Genomic DNA, 20,554 nt, shown 5'->3' on the forward strand with positions numbered 1-20,554 from the left:
TAAAGGGAAAATTCCAAAGATACAGGCTTGAAGTAAATTAGTGAGTTAAACACAGGATTACTGGAATTCAGTAAATAGTAGTAAAACAATCAGCATCCTCCATGGGGACCTCTCCAGGGCAGGAGCAACACAGAAGGCACAGTGACCTGAATAACAGGAATCGAGCCTGACCTCCGCAGATTCCAAGAAATGGGTGAGAGGGAAACCTAGCTTAAACACCAAATTCCTGCTACTGTGTAATTTTTGCTTCTGTACCCCCAGCTTGTTTGCTCTGGCTTATTGCCTAAACAACACCTGGGTGTGGTTTGTGCTCTTAAATACTCAGCAGGTCTGTATTTTAACTCTGCAAGCTGAATGCAGCTGCACAGCTAATAAAGATTCCTAGCCCGATTGACTCAGTGTTGGTGACACCTTTCGCTGATCATGGGTTCGAGTCCCACCAGCCACAGGAAGGTGGGATACTTCAGATAGTCTTGACAGTGTCTAGAATTGACTAAGATGTTCATCTGGATTTCACCATATTCGATTTCTGTCAATGTATTCCACTATGCAGCTCTTTTGTTGATTATCTTGCTTCCTGTTTACTAAATGATGGACTGTGAAGATAAATCTTACTTGTAATATCCAAATTTCCTTCTTTTCATATTACAATTTTCATATTACAATTGCAATAGTGTGGAAGATCACTGGACATGTGGTGTTTGCTCAGGATGTTTCCTTTTCTTCTTGCTTTTCAAACATTCTTGTTTTTCTTGTGGAGAATCATCACATGCCATTTCTGCATAGGTGGAGCAACTGATACAGAATTTGTTCTAGGCAACATATCCCTTTAGCTTGATTCTCAGTTGGATACATCATTTGATCTAATTAAACAGGAGAGAGTCCCCCAACTTTTGTTTAGAATTATGAGACATGGATACATTACCCTTTCTTAAAGATTAAAGAGTACAGATGTGAAGGGTGGAACTGTGTCATCAATTTTAAACTAACAGTAACAGAAAGGAAAGAAAAGCCAAGACGACTGGGGCAGCACAGAGACCAAGCCCTAAGGACACACTCCTATGGAGTAAGCAATGTTAATAATGAACTCACCTTTGATTATCTCAGTAACACGCTAGTGCATTTTAATGGATGGGTTAGGTTATATAAGTTGAATTTTTAAATTTCAATGTATAAGATATCACTGCTAATGCAAAATAAACTTTGGAATTTTTGTTATGATTTGGCATTTATTTTAACTTTTTAAAATCTGGAAATAAATAGAAAAAAATTGAGCTCATATCTGACTTAGAGTTACAATTTTAAAACAATTGTTCAAAAGATTCTACTACTTTTACCAATTTTCTAATATCCCAGTGCACAGTGACACAGATAAGTGACATTTAACTGTGTTATCAAGTCAATAAAATCTTGGCATTAAAATTTTAGTTTTGCATAACTTAAGCCACTTTGAAGAACACATGAAAGAAATCACAAAATGTTCCTGGCATAAATAGATTTCAAAAAAACACAAAGGCTCTAAAATCCTTTAGAAATACAAAAATCAATTCTTCAAGGAATGTTGGAGGAGAGAACATCTGCCTGCATTTGGTCTTGTTCTGGTTATCCTCTGTCTCTATTTCCCATGTAGATTTTACATTTCAAAGTTCTGAGAATGAAGGAAGAATATTAAAACAATCTACAGGATAAAAGTGCTCCAAAAAACAAAGGTGTATCCTGAGATGCACTTGCCACGCCACATTTGCATTGTTCACAATCTTAATTGTCATTGTTCAGACTTCAAGAACTGGGTTAAATTTAGGATGAACTCTTGGTACCAGCAGATATATGATTTTATGGAGACCACCTCTATCAGAAAACCTGTGAATGCTGAGAGTCCAGTAATGTGAATGCTTAATTCATTTTGCCCAAACATGCTGCCTTTCAACAAATCTCAGATTTTTCACGTGATCACTTAAATTAGGCATACTAACTTTTATCATGGCTTTGGGCAGTAATGTGAATGCTTAATTCATTTTTCCCAAATATGCTGCCTTTCAACAAATCTCAGATTTTTCACATGATCACTTAAATTAGGCATACTAACTTTTATCATGGCTTTGGGCACCAAAAGCAGAGGCAGATATTCACAAAATTAAGGACAGAGAAACAGCCAGTAGCTCATACAATTTAAACATAGATGAAGATAACAAAAGACAGACTGAGAGCTTCTCCAAGACAGCTTGAGCTGTGTGATGTACACAGAGGAATTTAAAAGTTTTGTTTGATTTTTTTAAAACTGTGCTTGGTCAAAACCGTATGCAATAAATTCATGAATAAGGCAAATTTGCTGGATGTATTACTAGGATTTTGGTTATTTTCCTCTCTCTAGGACTTAGCATCATGGGATAAGAACCTAGAATTCTAATAAATATGAAGGATTTCTTTATGAGAAAGGATATTGGAGAATGTGTGTGTGTGATTCCACATATGAGCTCTCATGGAATTGATAGGATTTAGGAAAGGAAAGAGGCAAAAGGACAAAGGGCTAGCTTTGAGCAAAAAATAAGAAATAGGAAACACAATATTCGTTTCCAAACATAGGCAGTATGCCCAAAATGTCTTCTTCTAAAGGATTAAAACACTTCTAAATGGATCTCACCACCTCAATGGATCAAGATGCAAACTTTCAAGAGAAATGAATCATTTGACTAAGCGGTGAGAAAATGCAAAGAAAGAAAAGACACAAAATCACCAGCACAATCATGTTTATTGCAGCATTATTTACCATAGCCAAGATGAAGAATCACCCCTCAGTGGAGGAATAGATAAAGAAAATGTGGTATAAATGATGGAATTCTACTCATCGATCAGAAAGAATGATATTATACCATTTTGAAGAAAATGGAAAGACTTGGAAACAATTATATTAAGCAAAGCAAACCAGACCCAGAGAACCACAGGTTTCATGGTTTCCCTCATTTGTGATGGCTAGAATGTACCTATGAATCTGTAAGTATGCACACTGAATGATATGCAAGAAGTTACAAATGAGTTAAGTATAATAGACACCATGGAAAGCACAGATAGTATAATTGTTAGAAAGACTAAGTCAAAGCCCTACAAAATAAGCACCAGGAAATGGGTACTTGCAGTGGGGGAATTTAAGGGAAGAGAGGTAGAACAATGAAGGGGGGAAGGGAGTCGAATGCAGGCAAGAATGCATCATATATACCACAGAACTGGAAAAAAAATAAAGGAAAGGATGGATTGAAGGGGGTGAAGATAAACGGATGACACAAATCAAGATGCATTGTATATATAAACTTCTTTGTTAAATGGCAAAAATTCAATTAAAATTAAAGAAAAATTAAAAATTAAGAAATTTAAGGAGACTGGAGGAAGATGGTGGAGGAGAAGCTGGAGGCTAAACAAGCTCTCGCATAGAAAAAAGTTTTAGTGTTCCAGTGAACAGTCCTAGACTAGAGAATCACACCAAGTGTGCCATCACAGTACAGAGAGTTTGGCCACAGAGGGAAAATCCAGGCAGTGTGGTCAAGGAGACAGATCTGAGCACTTGCTGGGAGCCATGGCTGCGACTTCAGCAGTGGCCATGGCCACCATACCAACAGAGATAGTCTGGGCAAAGGTGACAGATGCAGCACGCAAGTGGATTCTACTCACCACCAGCAAGAACTGACAAGGAGCAGAAATCTTCATCCTGCAGATCGCAGACCAGGGACAGCCCAGGAACCAAGACTCTGGCATGAGTTGAACCCTGACATCCTCACTCCTTCTCACAAAGCCATGATGGGAAGGCAGCTCCTTCTCCACCACCATCTTTGATACTGACAAAGGTAGGGCCAAGCAGCTAGCTCCAACCCAGGCCTTGGAAGGAAAAAATTGGAGCCATTAGCAGGTCACAGGAACCTGATCTGACCTGCCAGGCTTGGCTCCACCCAGGGGAAAGCCATGCCTACCAGACAGAGGAAGCTTTGCCCCCCCCTCCCCCAGGAGTGAGTTTCTTCACTGGGTAAACAGAGCCAGAGGCTGCCCCTCCCTATAGCAGCCTAGCCAAACAATTGAAACTCAGTAAACATAAACCCTGAGAATGGCTCCAGGCCAGGCTCTGTGAGTGTCTCAGAAGCTAGCCTCTCAGGGAAAAGCAACTGTTTGCTGAGAGGCCTGAACCCTACCCAGAACCTCATCACAGCATCTCCAAACTAGAGGAAACAGCCATTTTCCTCTTTTGTAATACTCAAAGCAGATCTCCCTCCCACTGAACTAGCCTGGGAGGAGGATCACAAAGTAGTGGGTAAGGCAGAGCTGTCTGCCTGCGCAAACAAGTCAATTTAAGAAACCAATCAAGCCACAGGAAAACCAAACACCACAAGCAGACCGGAGACTCCACCAAGAGACTAATTATGAAAACAGATGAACAAGATCTTCCACCTTCCCCCCCCAAAAAAAAAAAAAAATCAAAGAACTCTTTTTTCTACTATTTATTATTATTTTTCATTGTTTTCTATTTTTTATTTCATAATTTTTATTTTAGGAGTGTATTGTGTGTGGGGGCTTTTAAAAAAAATCTCTTTTGACTTTTTGGTCCTTTTTTTCTTTTCTTTTCTTTTAATCTTTCTTTGTTTTTTGCATGACTTCATTGCTGTTCTGCTTATCCCCAGATATATACCATTTGTCATTGATAATTAGACCTTATCTCTCATTGTGTACATACTTAATCCAGAAACTTATTACTCATTTCACAACCTCTTAGGCTTAACTTCTTTAATAACAGTATTATTTCTTTATACTTTTATAACTTTCAAGTATACCAATTTTAAAAATTTTTATTTTTCATTTTTTCATTTTTCCTTTTTATCTTTCCCCTTCTCTCTTCCTATCCTTTTCTTCTCTCAATATAATTTCTTTATACTTACATAATTTTTAAGTGTTTCATTTTTAAAATTTTTTTTTCCATTTTTTCTTTTTTTTATCCCTCTCCTATCATTCTGTCCTATTCAATTCCCTCTCTGAGATTAGTACTTGGTTAAATTCACTCTTCTTTTACCTCTCCACATCCCTCTATCCCTATTTCCCCCCACAATTCTCCCTAAATCTAATAATTTCTGGTTTGCTGAATCCCTCTTGGATGTTCTTAGTGCATTAATTCATAATTGTTTGATGTTGAATAGATTGTATCTGTTGAACTAGATTGTATCTGCAGCCATTTTGACTGAGCAACTACACGACTCTGGTTGATGCTTGCCTTAATATAGTGTTCTAGCACAAAATTGGTGTCACTTTCTTACCAAATGGGCAGAACAAGCTGGAGAAACACAAGAAAAATGACAAGTCTGGCTATCTCAGCTCCCACTCAGGATAATCAGGTGACAGAACAGTTAGTGAATAATCCAGAGGAGAATTCCCAAAAAGCTCTAAAAAATTACTGTTAAACATGGTGAATGAAGAGATTGAAAACCTGCAAAGGACTCAGTGTGAGTGTGATAGGGAGTGAGATTAGACAACCAAAGATTTAAACAGGAACTTCATGCATGTTGAGGCTTTCCAAAAATTATTACAGGAATTTCATGAGCGTGAGGAAAATACTCAAAGATTAATACCAGAATTGCCTGAGCAGCCTGAGAATAGACAAAGAACAGTAGAGGCATTCATGGAATCCATAAGCAGACAGCTGAAGGAATCCAGGGAGACCACAAAGGGAATGCTGAATGGAGACTGTCATAAGGAAAGGGAATTCAAAGAAACCATAACTAATCAACTAAGTGATTTGAGAGTAAACAGTGAACACCAAATTAAGGAAGTAAAGAAGGTCATACAAGATCTAAAACCAAGCTCCAACGAAGAACTTGAAGCCATCAAAGCCAATTAATTAGATAGAAAGGAAATTTAAAAAAAGTAGAAAGTCTTGACAGTAGGTTAGACCATGGGGAAGATGGAATCTCGGGGATTGAAGACAGCCTAGATATTGTAGAGAAAGAACATACAACTATCCAAGACAAATCCAAGAAATATGATAGATCTATTCAACATTTGGAAGATACCAATAAAAGGCCTACTCTGAGGATAATGGGTGTAGAGGAGCATCTAGAGACAAAGTTAATGGTCTAGGAAATTTATTTAACAGTATCCTAGCAGAGAACTTCCCAAACATGCAAAAAGATAGCCCTATTCAGATGCCAGAATCTTTTAGAACCCCAAATAGATCACACCAGAACAAGACATCCCACCGTCACATTATAATCTGCACAGGATCAATTCAGACTAAGACAAGAATCCTTAAAGCTGTCAAGGAGAGAAGATCAATCACCTATAAAGGGAAACCAATTTAAAAAACCTCTGATTTCTCAGCAGAGACAATTTAAACAAGAAGAGCCTTGACTGATATATGCCATGCCCTAAAGACAAACAACCATCAACCAAAAATACTGTACCCAGCTAAACTCTCCTTCATAACAGAAGGTCAAATAAAAACTTTCCATAGCAAAGAAAAACTGAAACAACATATCTCCATCAAACCAGCCCTATAAAAGATACTTAAAGATGTCCTACACATAGAAAACCAACAAGACCACAATAAAGGCCAAGAAACTGCACCCAAACTGAGAATCCAAAAACCATAGGAAGAACCAAGCTGTCACAGCCCCAAGAAGGTGGATAAATTGCAGGAACTACCAAACACTTCTCAGTCCTAACTCTCAACATTAATAGACTAAACTCTCCAATTAATCGACATAGACTGTCTAGTTGTATTAAAAAGCAAGATTCTTGTATCTCTTGTCTTCAAGAGTCACACCTTGCCCATAAAAACAAACATATTCTGAAAGTGAGAAGCTGGAATAAAATCTACCAAGCAAACAGCCCCCATAACCGGGCGGGAGTTGCAATCCTAATGTCACATAAAATAGACTTCAAATTAAAATTAGTGAGAAGAGATAAAGAAGGTATCTACATACTAATTCAGGGATCTCTCCTTCAGGAGGATATTACAATTCTAAATATCTATTCACCAAACAACGGAGCACACAAATTTATCCAAGAAACACTTTCCCTCAAATCTCACATAGATCCAAAGACATTAACTGTTGGGGACTTTAACACACCACTGGATAGATCAACTTGGCAAAAACTCAACAGAGAAACTGCAGATCTAAAGAACTGCATAGGTCAACTAGATTTAACAGACATCTACCGAATATTTCACCCAGCAGCATCAGAATACATGTTCTTCTCAGCAGCACATGGAATATTTTCCAAAATAGACCACATTTTAATTCACAAAGCAAACTTGTCCAAATTCAGAAACATTGAACTTTTGCCCTGCATTCTCTCAGACAAGAGATTAAAATTAGAACTTAACAACAAAAGCTACCAAAGAAAGACCTGTAACACATGGACACTGAAAAACACATTGTTGAATCACCAATGGGTCATGGAAGAGATTAGAAAGGAAATTCAAATGTTCATGATATTCAACAAAAATGAACACACAAATTACCAGATCCTCTGGGACACAGCAAAGACAGTGCTCAGAGGCAAGTTTATTGCTCTGAGTTCCTACATCAACAAATTGGAGAGATCTGAAACCAACAATGTAATGAGACATCTGAACCTCCTTGAAAAAGAGCAGCAAGATAAACCCCAGTCTAGTAGATGGTAAGAAATAATTGAAATTAAATCAGATTTAAACAAATTAGAATTTTAAAAAACATAGAAAGAATCAACAAAACAAAGAGTTTATTCTTTGAAAAAATTAACAAAATTGACACAACCTTAGCAAATCTTATCAGAAAAAGAAGAGAACACACCCAAATAAATAAACTCAGAGATGAGAATGGAAACATCACCACAGAATTAAACAAGATCCAGAACATTCTAAGGGAATACTTCTCAAACCTGTATGCTAATAAGTTTGAGAACCTGGAAGAAATGGACGATTTCTTAGCAAATATTGACATGCCAAAACTAAACCAAAATTAGTTAAACCAACTTAACTGGCCCATATCAAACATTGAAATAGAAACAGCAATAAGAGACCTCCCATTTAAGAAAACCTCAGGACTGCATGGATTTACAGCAGAATTGTACAAGGCCTTCAAAGCAGAACTCACACCAATACTCCTCCAACTCTTCAATGAAATTGAAAGAGAAAGTTCACTGCCGAACTCTTTCTATGAAGCCATCATAACCCTCATCCCAAAACCAGGCAGGGACTCATCAAAGAAAGAGAACTATAGACCCATTTCTTTGATGAACATAGATGCAAAACTTCTCAACAAAATTTTGGACAATTGACTTCGACAATTCATCCAAAAAATCATACACCACAATCAAACAGGATTCATTTCAGGGATACAAAGCTGGTTCAATATATGCAAATCAATTAATACAACACATCACCTCAACAAGAGCAAGGATGAGAACCACATGGTTATCTCAATAGATGCAGAAAAAGCATTTGACAAGATGCAACACCCCTTTATGATGAAGGCTCTGGAAAAATTAGGAATGCATGGAACATTCCGTAATACAATAAAGGCTGTATATGACAAACCTACAGGGAGCTTTATACTTAATTGTGAAAAACTAAAGTCATTTCTTCTAAACTTGGGAATAAGACAAGGATGTCCACTCTCCCCACATCTCTTCAATTTAGTATTAGAATGCCTAGCTATAGCAACAAGAAAAGATGCAAACACAAAGGGGATCCAAACAGGGAAAGGTGAAGTAAAACTCTCCCTCTTTGCAGGTGACATGATCTTGTATTTAAAGAATCCCATGGTCTCCACTCTCAAATTACTCAAGCTGATTCAAAAGTTTTGCAAATAGCAGGGTATAAAATAAACCCTCAAAAATCAATGGCTTTTCTGTATGTCAACAATGAGAAGAGTGTGGGTGAAATCAGGAAAGCATCTCCTTTTGTAACAGCCCCACAAAAAATAAAATACCTAGGAATTAACTTAACCAAAGAAGTGAAGGATCTCTATCATGACAACTTCAAAAACCTGAAAAATGAAATCAAAATAGAACTTAGAAAGTAGAAAAACCTCCCATGTTCATGGATTGGAAGGATCAACATTGTGAAAATGGCAATACTTCCCAAGGCTATCTACAAATTCAATGAGATACCTATCAATATTCCAACCTCATTCTTCAAGGAAATTGAAGAGGCAATCCAAAAATTCATATGGAACAATAAAAGACGTCAAATAGCAAAAATGATCCTTAACACAAAGAACAATGCTGGAGGAATATCAATACCAAATTTCAAACTTTCTACAAAGCCATAGTAATCAAAAACAGCTTGGTACTGGCACAAGAACAGACCCCAGGACCAATGGAATAGAATTGAAAACCCAGAAATGAACCCATCGATCTATACCCACCTAATCTTCGATAAGGGAGCTAAAAAAAAATAGAATGGAAGAAAGACAGCCTCTTCAGTAAATGGTGCTAGCAAAATTGGTTAATCACTTATAGAAAACTACAGGTAGATCCTTCTATATCACCCTGCACCAGAATCAACTCCAAATGGGTCAAAGACCTCAGAGTCAAAGCAGACACCCTGAAAACATTACAGGACAAAATAGGAGGAACACTAGGTTTCCTTGGCACAGGGCAAAATTTTGTTAATAGAGACCCAGAAACACAGCAAATCAAAGAAAGGTTGGACAAATCGGATTGCATGAAATTGCAGAGCTTCTGCATGGCAAAGGGCATAGCTAGCAAGATCAATAGGAAGTCCACGGACTGGGAGAAGTTCTTCACTAGCCATACACGGACAAAGGTCTTATATCTAAAATAGATTTGGAACTCAAAAAATTTAATTCCCCAACAACAAATCCTCAAAGAAACAACTGCCCAATAACTAAGTTGGCTAAAGACTTAAAGAGAAGCTTCTCTGAAGAGGAAATAAGTATGGCCAATAGACACATGAAGAAATGTTCAACCTCTCTTAGTCATAAAAGCAATGCAAATCAAAACAACATGGAGATACCACCTCACCCCAGTTAGAAAGGCTATAATCAAGAACTTTAATAACAACAGATGCTGGAGGAGAGTGGGACAGAAGGGAACCCTACTGTTGTTGGTGGGAGTGTAAACTTATTCAACCACTTTGGAAAGTAGTATGGAGGTTCCTCAAAAGACTCCACATAGAGCTCCCCTATAACCCAGCAATCCCACTTTTAGGTATCTACCCAAATGATCACAAAAAGACCATAATAAAGCTAACAGCACAACCATGTTTATTGCAGCATTATTTACCATAGCTAAGATATGAAACCAACCCAGATGCCCCTCAGTAGATGAATGGATCAAGAAAATGTGGTATATATTGCCAGGCACTGGTGGCTCACGCCTGTAATCCTAGCTACTCAGGAGGCTGAGATCTGAGGATCGCGGTTCAAAGCCAGCCGGGCAGGAGAGACGGTAAGACTCCTATCTCCAATAAACCACCAGAAAACCGGAAGTGGCGCTGTAGCTCAAGTGGTAGAGCGCTCGCCTTGAGCTGAAGAGCTGAGGGACAGTGCCCAGGCCCAGAGTTCAAGCCCCACGGCCGACAAAAAAAAAAAGAAAATGTGGTATATATAGACAATGGAATTCTATGCCTCCATCAGAAAGAATGACATTGTCCCATTTATTAGGAAATGGAAAGGCTTGGAAAAAATTATAGTAAGTGAAGTAAGTCAGGCCCAAAGAAACATAGGTCCCATGGTTTCCCTATTTTCAATAACTAGTATATGTCTAAGACAAACAGAAAAGGTCAGATAAAATTATGTTAAGTGAAATGTACCCCAAGATAAAGACACAAGTGTTTTTTTTTCTTCCTTGCTGTTGTTTCTAATCTATTTATAAGGTACCACATAAATTTTTTTTGTTGCTTTGTATGTCCCTCCCCCATGGTATAATCCCTGTTTTCACTGTATTTGATGTTGGTATAATTTGGGGAGTGGAAGGGAAAAAACAAATTGTTTAAATAGGGATACAGGGTGACCCATTGCAACAATGAGATGTACAAGACACTATGTCAAAAAATGAACTGGGCTGGGAAGGTGCCTCAGTAGTAGAATGATTCCCTTGCATGCATGAGGCCCTGGGTTTGATTCCTCAGCACCACATAAGCAGAAAAAACTGGAAGTGGCACTGTGGCTCAAGTGGTAGAAAGCTCGCCTTGAGGTGAAGAGCTGAGGGACAGCACCCAGGCCCAGAGTTCAGGCCTTATGTCTGACCAAAAGAAAAAAAATGAAAAGAAAAATTGATCTTTGCTGGGCACCGGTGGATCATGCCTGTAATCCTAGCTACTCAGAAGGCTGAGATCTTAGGATTGTGGTTCAAAGCCAGCCCGGGCAGGAAAGACCTTGAGACTCCTATCTCCAATAAACCACTCAGAAAAACTGGAAGTGGTACTGTGGCTCAAGTGGTAGAGTGCTAGCCTTGGGCTGAAGAGCTCAGGCCCAGAGTTCAAGTCCCATGACCGACCAAAAAAAGAACTTTAGAATTTAGGCTGGAGTATAGGGGAAAAACAAAGGAGGAGGCAACAATGCTTGATAAGAAATGTACCCATTACCTGCTCATGTGATTGTAACCCCTCTGTACAGTATTTTCACAATAAAAAACTTATTTAAAAACAAACAAACAAACAAACAACAATTTAAAAAATTAAGAAAAGTGAAGGAAGTGTTGAGCTGGGAAGGGTAGGTAAGTATTGTTGAGAAGGGTGACATTTATTAAGGGGCACTGTATTCATGAACTGCCTTTTTGAATGAGAACTCCTTTGTACAATTACTTACAGGTAATAAAAGTATTCAAAAAAGAATAAAAGACCTGGTTTTGGTTGACTGTGCTTCTGCAATGTGAAACTGCCATCAGCAGTTACTTTCCTCAAAGAAAACTGAAGTTCTATGAGAGAGGTATATTGTGTATTCTACCTAGATAAAAACATGATAGGCAAGTGTAGCAGCTATAAAAATTTGTGCAAAATAATTCTGACCTCTTTATGTAGATATTGTATATAAAATGAGCAACTAGTATGATCATTAATATTTTTCTTTGAAAAGATGGTCAGAACATTATAATATATCTTGAAATATGCATGTCAAGTGTAAACTGTCACAAGTCATCATTTTATGAAAAAAATTGACTGTAATACTGACAATAATACTGACTATATTAAGAAAGGAATTGTGTAAAGATAATATTTATAATGATGTATTAGGAGAATGCTTGAGGCTGAAAGTATGTGTGCTATGTTATGCCATGTAAAAACTGACCCCTTAGATGTTCCTGTAAATTCTAAAGAGCAAATGTTGACTTCTGGAATATACCTTTTAAAAAGATCAGTTAAATTTATTCAGGGAAAATATGTTTTAGAAATATCACATATTTAATACACCAGATGTATTTATTTCGTACCTTTGTCCTCTAGGTTTCCAGTGATCAGAACTGATTACTCTTATCTGTAGAATTTGGAATGATGAGCTTGATTTCCACAGGCCTTTCTTTCTGTATATTAGATTATTTGGAGCTAGGTAAAGAAAAGAGAATTCATTCTTATGATCAGAGTCCAGGGATAGAAAGTGTTGATTGTAGCTAAGCAACACTGAAGAGATGGCAGGATCAGAGAAGGGAAATGCACTATTTTTCTTTAACTACCAGTCCATTTTTGTAACACCTAGCAGAATGGTCATAACAGAGGGCAATCACACCTTCCTATAATGCAGCCCCTTGTAAATGTAATTCACTACAGCAATATCTGAGTACTCAGTAGGTTCTGACGGTTCCATCCATCACTATATAGCCCTTACCATGTCACTGCCACAGACTGATGGATACAGAATGACAGTCATCCAACCAGCCAAATAGAAGAAGCCAGGGAAAACATAACATGAAATCAGGCAGGCCTTTCCACACAGTTTCCCAATGTCATTTCTCTCCCTTGTCTTTCCTTGTGTGGGTACATGTCAGCGTGCTTACATTATTTGCACAACAAAACTCATTTCTTTAAAACAGAAAAAAAAATAGAAAAGGTTATAGACACATTAAAATGAATTTACAGTCTGCTACGATTTAAGAGATTAAGTTTTAAAAGTACGTGTCATTTTTCCACTTTTTAAAATCAATTACAATTGAACAGCATAGTATAAAACTTGTAGACAAGCAGAGTACCACAGCAATGTGCAGTTATAGGATTTATTCTATTTTTAAAAATTGTCTGACAGTTTTAGAAAAGCAATTGCCACTCTATGTCTGCTTTTTTAAATTAGAGGTTTTTAGATGACACATATAAATGAGTTCACGCATTTTTGTTGTTGTTGTTGTTGTTTTTGTCGGTTGTAGGGTTTGAACTCTGGGCTTGGGCGCTGTCCCTCAGCTTTCAGGTCAAGGTGAACGCTCTACCGCTTAAGCCACAGGGCCACTTCCGGTTTTCTAGTGGTTTACTGGAGATAAGAGTCTCATGGAGTTTCCTGCCCAGCCTGGCTTTAAACGGTGATCCTCAGATCTCAGCCTCCTGAGTAGCTAGGATTACAGGTGTGAGCCACCAGTGTCTTCCGCCCAGCTTCCCCTCCCCCCCCCCCACCTTAGTATAATGTCTTTCAGGTTCAGCCATGGTTTTCCCAAATGGCAGAAATTCCATCTCAACCAATAGCAGGTTACAGTGATACATGCCTGTCATCCCAGTACAGCAACAATTATAAAATAAGAGGACAGCAGTCCAGACCCAGGCAAAAAGCAAGAACCTGTCTCAAAATAATTGGTATACACAATGGCCTTAGGTGTGATTCAGTGGTAGAGAACTCATTATAGCAAGTATAAAGTCCTGAATTCAAACATCAATAGCATCAAGAAAAGAAAAAAAAAAAAGAAAATGTGCAATGTTGAAATCTCCACAATGATTTCACTGTTGTTTACTTCTCCTTTCAATTCACTTGTTTACTTGGTATATACTTTTTATATTTAGGTGCTCCAAAGTTGAATACATATACTTTTACAATTGATATAGCCTCTTGATTAACCAATGTCTTTGTCATAATTACCTTCTTTATTTATAGTTTTGTTTTTTTTACTCCAAGGCCATTTATTCTAAGTATAGTCATCCCCGTTCTCCACTGGTTACCATTTGCATGAAATTCCTTTTTGTCATTTTCCACTTTCAGACTATTGTAAGCCTTTGTAGTTTGGTCCTTTTTAAAAAAATCAGTTGACACAGTGGCTCACACCTGTAATCCTAGGTATGTGAGAAGCTGAGGCTGAGAATTGTGCTTTGAGCTCATCTTGGGCCAAAAGTTCCTGAAACACCTTCTCAACCAATAGCTGAGTGTGGCAGCACACGTGGGTCATCTCAGCTATTCAGAAAGCTCAGGTCAGGAGCATCAAGATTCCAGGCCAGTGGGAGGAGGCGGAGTTCATGAGACATGGGGGAAATATTCCTGTGTAGTACCACAAGTTCCAGCCTGAAATCGTTTTGTCCTTTCTCATTCGTTTATTAACCCACCAAGCATCAAGGCACATCTATAGCTATAATCCTCTTGTCTGGCATAAGAACAGATAGGAAACATCTGCTCGTGGCTTAGAAAGAGACAGTAGTGTTTGTTAAAATGTACATAGTGAGCAAGGGAAGGGGTGACATTGGCCAAAAAGAAATGTATCCTTTCTCTGATGTAATTTTCTCTTATGTAACTGTGGCCCCCTGCACACTACCTGCATAATAACAATTTTAAAATAAAAAAAATTAAGGCAATATGCTATGAAATTAAAAAAATAAAAATAAAAACAATAAAAAAAATCAGTTCAGTCACTGTTGTTGAGATAAAAGAGACAAGCTTCCAATTTACCTAATAGAAGTTTTGTAAGGGTGTTTTTTGAGCCTCCAGTTTAGAGTCTGGTCTGACAAGGACTCAGAATTTGCTGAAGCGGTTCAGGATCACCAGGGACCCATCTAGATCCTGGGATGGCCTTGCATAAAATGTTATTCTATAGGGCTGTTTGGGAACCTGGTATTGTGAACACTGTCTTGGTACTTGTGAAGTCACAATGGTTAGCCTGGAACAGGGGCTTATTCATTAGCCTGCAACCTGGATGTGCAGATATTGGCCTAGAGAATAGGTCCTCAAGAGATGGGTTGGATCATAGATGTTTGGGACCTGGTTACATAGGAATAAATCTGAAGTTTATGGAGCTGAGTTAGTGCTGGATTCTAATGAGACTAGCATATTCAGATGCAATTCTACAGGGCAGGGCTGTTAGTGTGGGCCCAGCACTGGGCAGGTCTGAAGCTTATGTCTATAGGTGCCCATTTAGTGTTTGAGAACTAGGAGTGCCAGTCTCGTGCCAAGGCTAACCTGAAATCTGTCACAAAAAGCCTGTCTTAGCTCTGTGTAGACCCAGGTCCAGTATCTGTTGGGGTTGGTCTGGATATTTGGCCAGTCTGGTGCTGGTATATAGCCTGAAGCCTGTCACCCTGGAAAACATCCAAGTCCTAGATATCTGTAGCATGAATCTGTGGTGTTGGTGTGGGCCTGAAGTTTAGGCAATTGGAACATGCATAACAATTGTACAGTTTGGAAAAGGAGTCTATAGCAATCCTACTGTCTGTAGGGCACCAGGAAAGGCTTGAGGCCCAGTCTACAACCTTAGAATCTAGCCTAGGACTATAAGGGACTGTTGTGTACTGCGCGTTATTGAGTGATTCTGGTGTTGGGATCTGAGACAAAATTAAAGGCTTGTTTACCTCTCCTTAGTCCTCAAGGTGAGTCATTTTCTCTTTTCCCCTTCCCTCCTCTCCCCTCCTTTCCTTCCTCCTTCTCTTCCTTCCTTCCTTCTTTCCTTCCTTCTTTCCTTCCTTCCTCCCTCCCTCCCTCCCTCCCTCTCTTCCTTCCTTCCTTCCTTCCTTCCTTCCTTCCTTCCTTCCTTCCTTCCTTCCTTCTTTTCTCTTTCTTCTTGTGATTCTGGGGTCAAATATAGAATCTTCCTTCCTTCCTTCCTTCCTTCCTTCCTTCCTTCCTTCCTTCCTTCCTTCCTTCCTTCCTTCTTTTCTCTTTCTTCTTGTGATTCTGGGGTAAATATAGAATCTTTCACACATGAACTAAATGTTCTATAATTGATCTGCATCTCCAGTTCTCTTCCCTCTCTTTCTTTTCTTTTTCCTCAGCTATAACCAAGTGCTGCAATCTCTAACTTTATTTCCTTACCTTCTAGGAAGGCATTAGAGGCTTCAGTAGTTGCTCTCCTTGATGGTAGGCCAGGGGAGAGTTCAGGAGAGCTTTGTTCTGCCATGCTGCTGTCTATCTAGACATCTTTCCACATTAATCCTGAACATTTGATAGTCATATTGTCATCTCCACCAGTAGCTTTGTTATCTGACTGGAGGGTTTAGAGTAATGAATTTTCCAATGTATTGATCTCTGTATTTCCCAGCTCAACATCTCTACTAGCACGATGAAACAATTGCTCTTCATTTTCCTTTGAAATGTTTTTTCAAACAGTGAAATACTTTAAATATATATCTATATCTCTATATATAATCCTGATGTGGAAACCTCACCATGATCAGACTTAGTTATAGATTATAAAATTATATATGTGATTTGTGCAGTTCCTCTTGACTTGCTCTAGTCATTCTACATCTATCTTCATTACATCTTTGTGAAGTATGACCAGACGATTAATTATTTTCTTTTTTACTTCACTTATTTTCTTCTAATGGAAAGGTGGAGAGGATTAAGTGGCTTATTAAAGGGCATTCACTAAATTAGTGATTAGTGGTTAGTAATGGAACCTCATGGCATGAAGTTAAGGTCCAGCACCTGTGCTCAACCCAGGTAACCCAGCTGCCTCCCAAACATGGCACCATCTCAGGAGAGGCTCCATTTCAGCTAATCAAACAGACTCCCCTGGAGTTACTTGTCTAGCCAGCCAGAGAGGATATAACCATACTATGGTCAAATCTGCTCTTACCCTTGGACCAAAAGCAACAGATACTGAATGTATCATGTAAGAGAGAGGAGCAGCTGTTGACCGCTATCCCATACAGTGAAGGGTGTCTCAGTCTTATAAATCATTCTCATTGCTATGACAGCAAAGGTGGAGTTACTGTGTCCCTGTCACTCATATTAATCTATCAAAAAGAAAATGTATCAGTCAACTTTCTATTATTTTATCAAAGACCCAAACAATCAATTTATAAGTGTATAAGGTTATATTTTGGCTTATACTTGTAGTGGTTGAAATCTATTATTGGATAGACTTGCTACTTTTAAGTCTTAGGGGATGGGGTATAGTTCAACATAACCACAGCAAAGGCAGAGCAAATGATTTACTTCATAACCAGGAAGCAAAACCAGAAAGGAAAGCAAAGTACCTGTAGTTCCATAATCCCATTAGAGGGTATGCTCCTAACCAGCTCCCTTTATTACCGGAAGACCTGAAGACCTCCCAGTAGGTCTCATCTTTTTAAATTTTTTTTTTATTGTGAACGTACCATACAGAGGGGTTACAATTACATGAGCAAGGTAATGAATACATTTCTTATCAAGCATTGTTACCTCCTCTTTTGTTTCCCCTTACTATCCCTGCCCTCCACACCCCCACCCCACTCCCTGCCAAAGTTGTAAAGTTCGTTTTTTGACATAGCATCTTGTACATTTCATTGTTACAATGGATCCACCTGTATCCCTATTTAAACAATTTGTTTTTTCCCTTCCGCTCCCCAAATTATACCAACATCAAATACAGTGGAAACAGGGGTTATACCATAGGGGAGGGACATACAAAGCCTAAAATAAATCACCCTATAAATATGTTAGAAACAATAGCAAGAAAGAAAAACCATTTGAGTCCTTATCTTGGGGTTCATTTTGCCTAACATCAACTTATCTGACCTTTTCTGCTTGTCTCAGACATATACTAGTCATTGCAAATAAGGGAAACCATGGGACCTATGTTTCGTTGCACCTTGCTTACTTCTCTTAATATAATTTTCTCCAAGTCTGTCCATTTCCTAACAAATGGGGCAATGTCATTCTTTCTGATGGAGGCATAGAATTCCATTGTGTATATACACCACACTTTCTTGATTCATTCATCTACTGAGGGGCATCTGGGTTCGCTCCATATCTTAGCTATGGTAAATAATGTTGCAATAAACATAGTTGTGCTGGTAGCTTTAGTATGGTCTTGTTTGTGAACATTTGGGTAAATGCCTTGGGATTCCTTCACCCATTAGTGCCAAAGTAGGTGCTAAGCTAAGTGTGGACCAAAATGGAGACATTTGCAGCTGACATTTATACTACTGATATTTATTCTACAGTAGAGAGTTGAAAACAAATGAGACACTATGGTATTTCTTACTTATCATTCCATTCAATACTTCCAAAGTATCCTGAGGTACATTAATCATTCTAATATACAACAGGCAAGTATCAGAGGTGGACTTAAAACTTAGGTCTAGCTTTAGTCTTCTATGGTGGAAGCAAAATCTTGCATGAAGCAGTCTTCACAAGCTGGTCTTGCTGCTCATTTGGATGGGAGAGATGGTCTTACAGGAGATGAGGTAGAACCAGTGACCTATGAGTCAACTTTTGCCCTGGTACTAATTTAGCTTCCTAAATTTGGCATAGTCAAGTTCAGCATCAAAGAGATGTGGCAGAGAAATGAGTGATTTTTTTAAAAAATGAAATTAATGCCAGTAGTATTAATTAATGCCAGAAGTAGCTCATACCTGTAATATTAGCTAGGAAGGAGGCTGAAATCTGAGGCTCGTGGTTCAAAGTCAGCCTAGGCAGGAAAGGCTGAGAAACTCTTATCTCCGATTAACCACCAGAAAACTGTGGCTCAAAGTGGTGGAACACTTGTCTTGAACAAAAAAGCTCAGAGAGAGCATCTGGGCCCTCAGTTCAAGCCAAATGAATAACAAATATAAAATAAAATAAAATTAATGCTATGGGAATGAAATAATGGTCAATATCCATACTATGGACAGAATGTATGGATGGCTACCTCTCAAATGGTCTTGGGCTATCAATTTTTCTCCATTTTTCACTTTTTAGCAAGACATGAAAAACTGCTATTTTTCAGACATGCTCAGCACAAATAAGGAAATGTGCCCATCCAAATTGGAACAAGTTGGAACTAAAGTGGGTCCAGTGGTGAGAAGGAAGAGAAATGAAAGGATAACCTATTGCTTTCTGAATGTAGAACGGTTTGATGAATGTATGAATCAACTGTTTTTGTGCAATGAATTACCTTCAAACAACCATTTATTTTGCTCACAATCAGAATCAGCAAACTCATCAAGAGTTAGTGGGGTTGTTGTTCTTCTAGTCTCATCTGTGCTTTCTCATGGTGCCTTTGCAATTGCCACTGGCCAGCTTGCTGTTTCAGGGTTTGGTGCACTAGCTGTTCAGCGGAGGCGTAGGTGGAGATATAATCTCATCTTTCTGAATATCCAGCAGGCCAGCTCAGAGTTCTTCACACAGTCCCCAAAGCAGCAGGAGAATCTTCAAAGCACATATATTTTAAGTTCTTGTTTGCCAAAGACATCTACATTACTCTCATTTGCAAAATTGGTCTCTTTTCTCAGATCCTCCAAAACTCTCATCAATTTATGACATCAGTTATGAATTTCATAATCTCAGTGTTTCTTAAATGTGGGTCTATTTTATCCAGACAATGAATGAGGGAAGACAATGAATCATGCTCTAATCATACAGTTATGCTATTTACATTCATCACACACTCTATTATGTTGTCCACGGCCTTTCAGTTCTGACATACCATAACAGAAATAATCACTGGTTCATTAGAACTCTTAAGTGTTCCAGGATCCCAGTCTATCAGATGTTCTTAGTTAGGGCTTAACTTTGCTCCCTGGGAATGCTATTGTAACCTATTTCCTCTACTGTAAATGGAAATTACATCCTAACCCATTGTTCTTTGTCTTTGAGCTCTGATGTTAGGTTTTCGGCATTTTAAAAAATGAAATGCCCTTTTGTGAGCAAAATGTTCCATTATTCAGATGAATAGTTGTCTCTTAGTTTGTGGAAAGTAGAATTTGAGTAACCTCAAGGCCTTTGTGAAATTTTAACAATCCTAGTTGCATTAAATCACAGATGATGGCTCTTTTGCTTGGACCTTTTTTTTTCTTTTTAATTTATTGTTATTATAAAAGTGATGTGTGCTCAGGTTTTCTATACATACAAGGCACCATTGTGCCAAGTGACCCCAGTCATAAAAACATTTCAAATCCCAATGAGAAAAAAAAAACAAAAACAGTTATCGGGGTACCCTTCTTCAATATACAAGACATCTATCACTCTGGGCCCCCACCCCCACCTCAGAAATCTTTGTCTTCTTATTTGTTTTGCGTCCTTTTTTTTTTTTTTTGGTCGGTCATGGGGCTTGAACTCTGGGCCTGGGCGCTGTCCCTCAGCTCTTCAGCTCAAGGCAAGCGCTCTACCACTTGAGCTACAGCGCCACTTTCGGTTTTCTGGTGGTTTTTATTGGAGATAGGAGTCTCGCGGTCTTTCCTGCCCGGGCTGGCTTTGAACCGCGATCCTCA

The 20,554-nt window shown here is 38.5% G+C and overlaps 1 long non-coding RNA gene across 1 annotated transcript; it reads right to left on the minus strand.

Moving 5' to 3' along the window:
• Nucleotides 1–640: 640 nt before the first annotated feature.
• On the minus strand, nt 641–14,940 carry LOC138806245 (uncharacterized). Its single transcript, XR_011365748.1, has 4 exons — nt 14,832–14,940; nt 12,804–12,997; nt 12,412–12,523; nt 641–863 (listed from the first exon to the last, which is right to left on the minus strand). It is a non-coding gene; the product is annotated as an uncharacterized lncRNA (long non-coding RNA).
• Between the last annotated feature and the right edge of the window lie 5,614 nt (nt 14,941–20,554).

The sequence above is a fragment of the Dipodomys merriami genome, unplaced genomic scaffold (genome assembly GCF_024711535.1).
Source record: "Dipodomys merriami isolate MVZ:Mamm:240054 unplaced genomic scaffold, mDipMer1.0.p SCAF_4, whole genome shotgun sequence".
NCBI lineage: Eukaryota > Metazoa > Chordata > Mammalia > Rodentia > Heteromyidae > Dipodomys > Dipodomys merriami.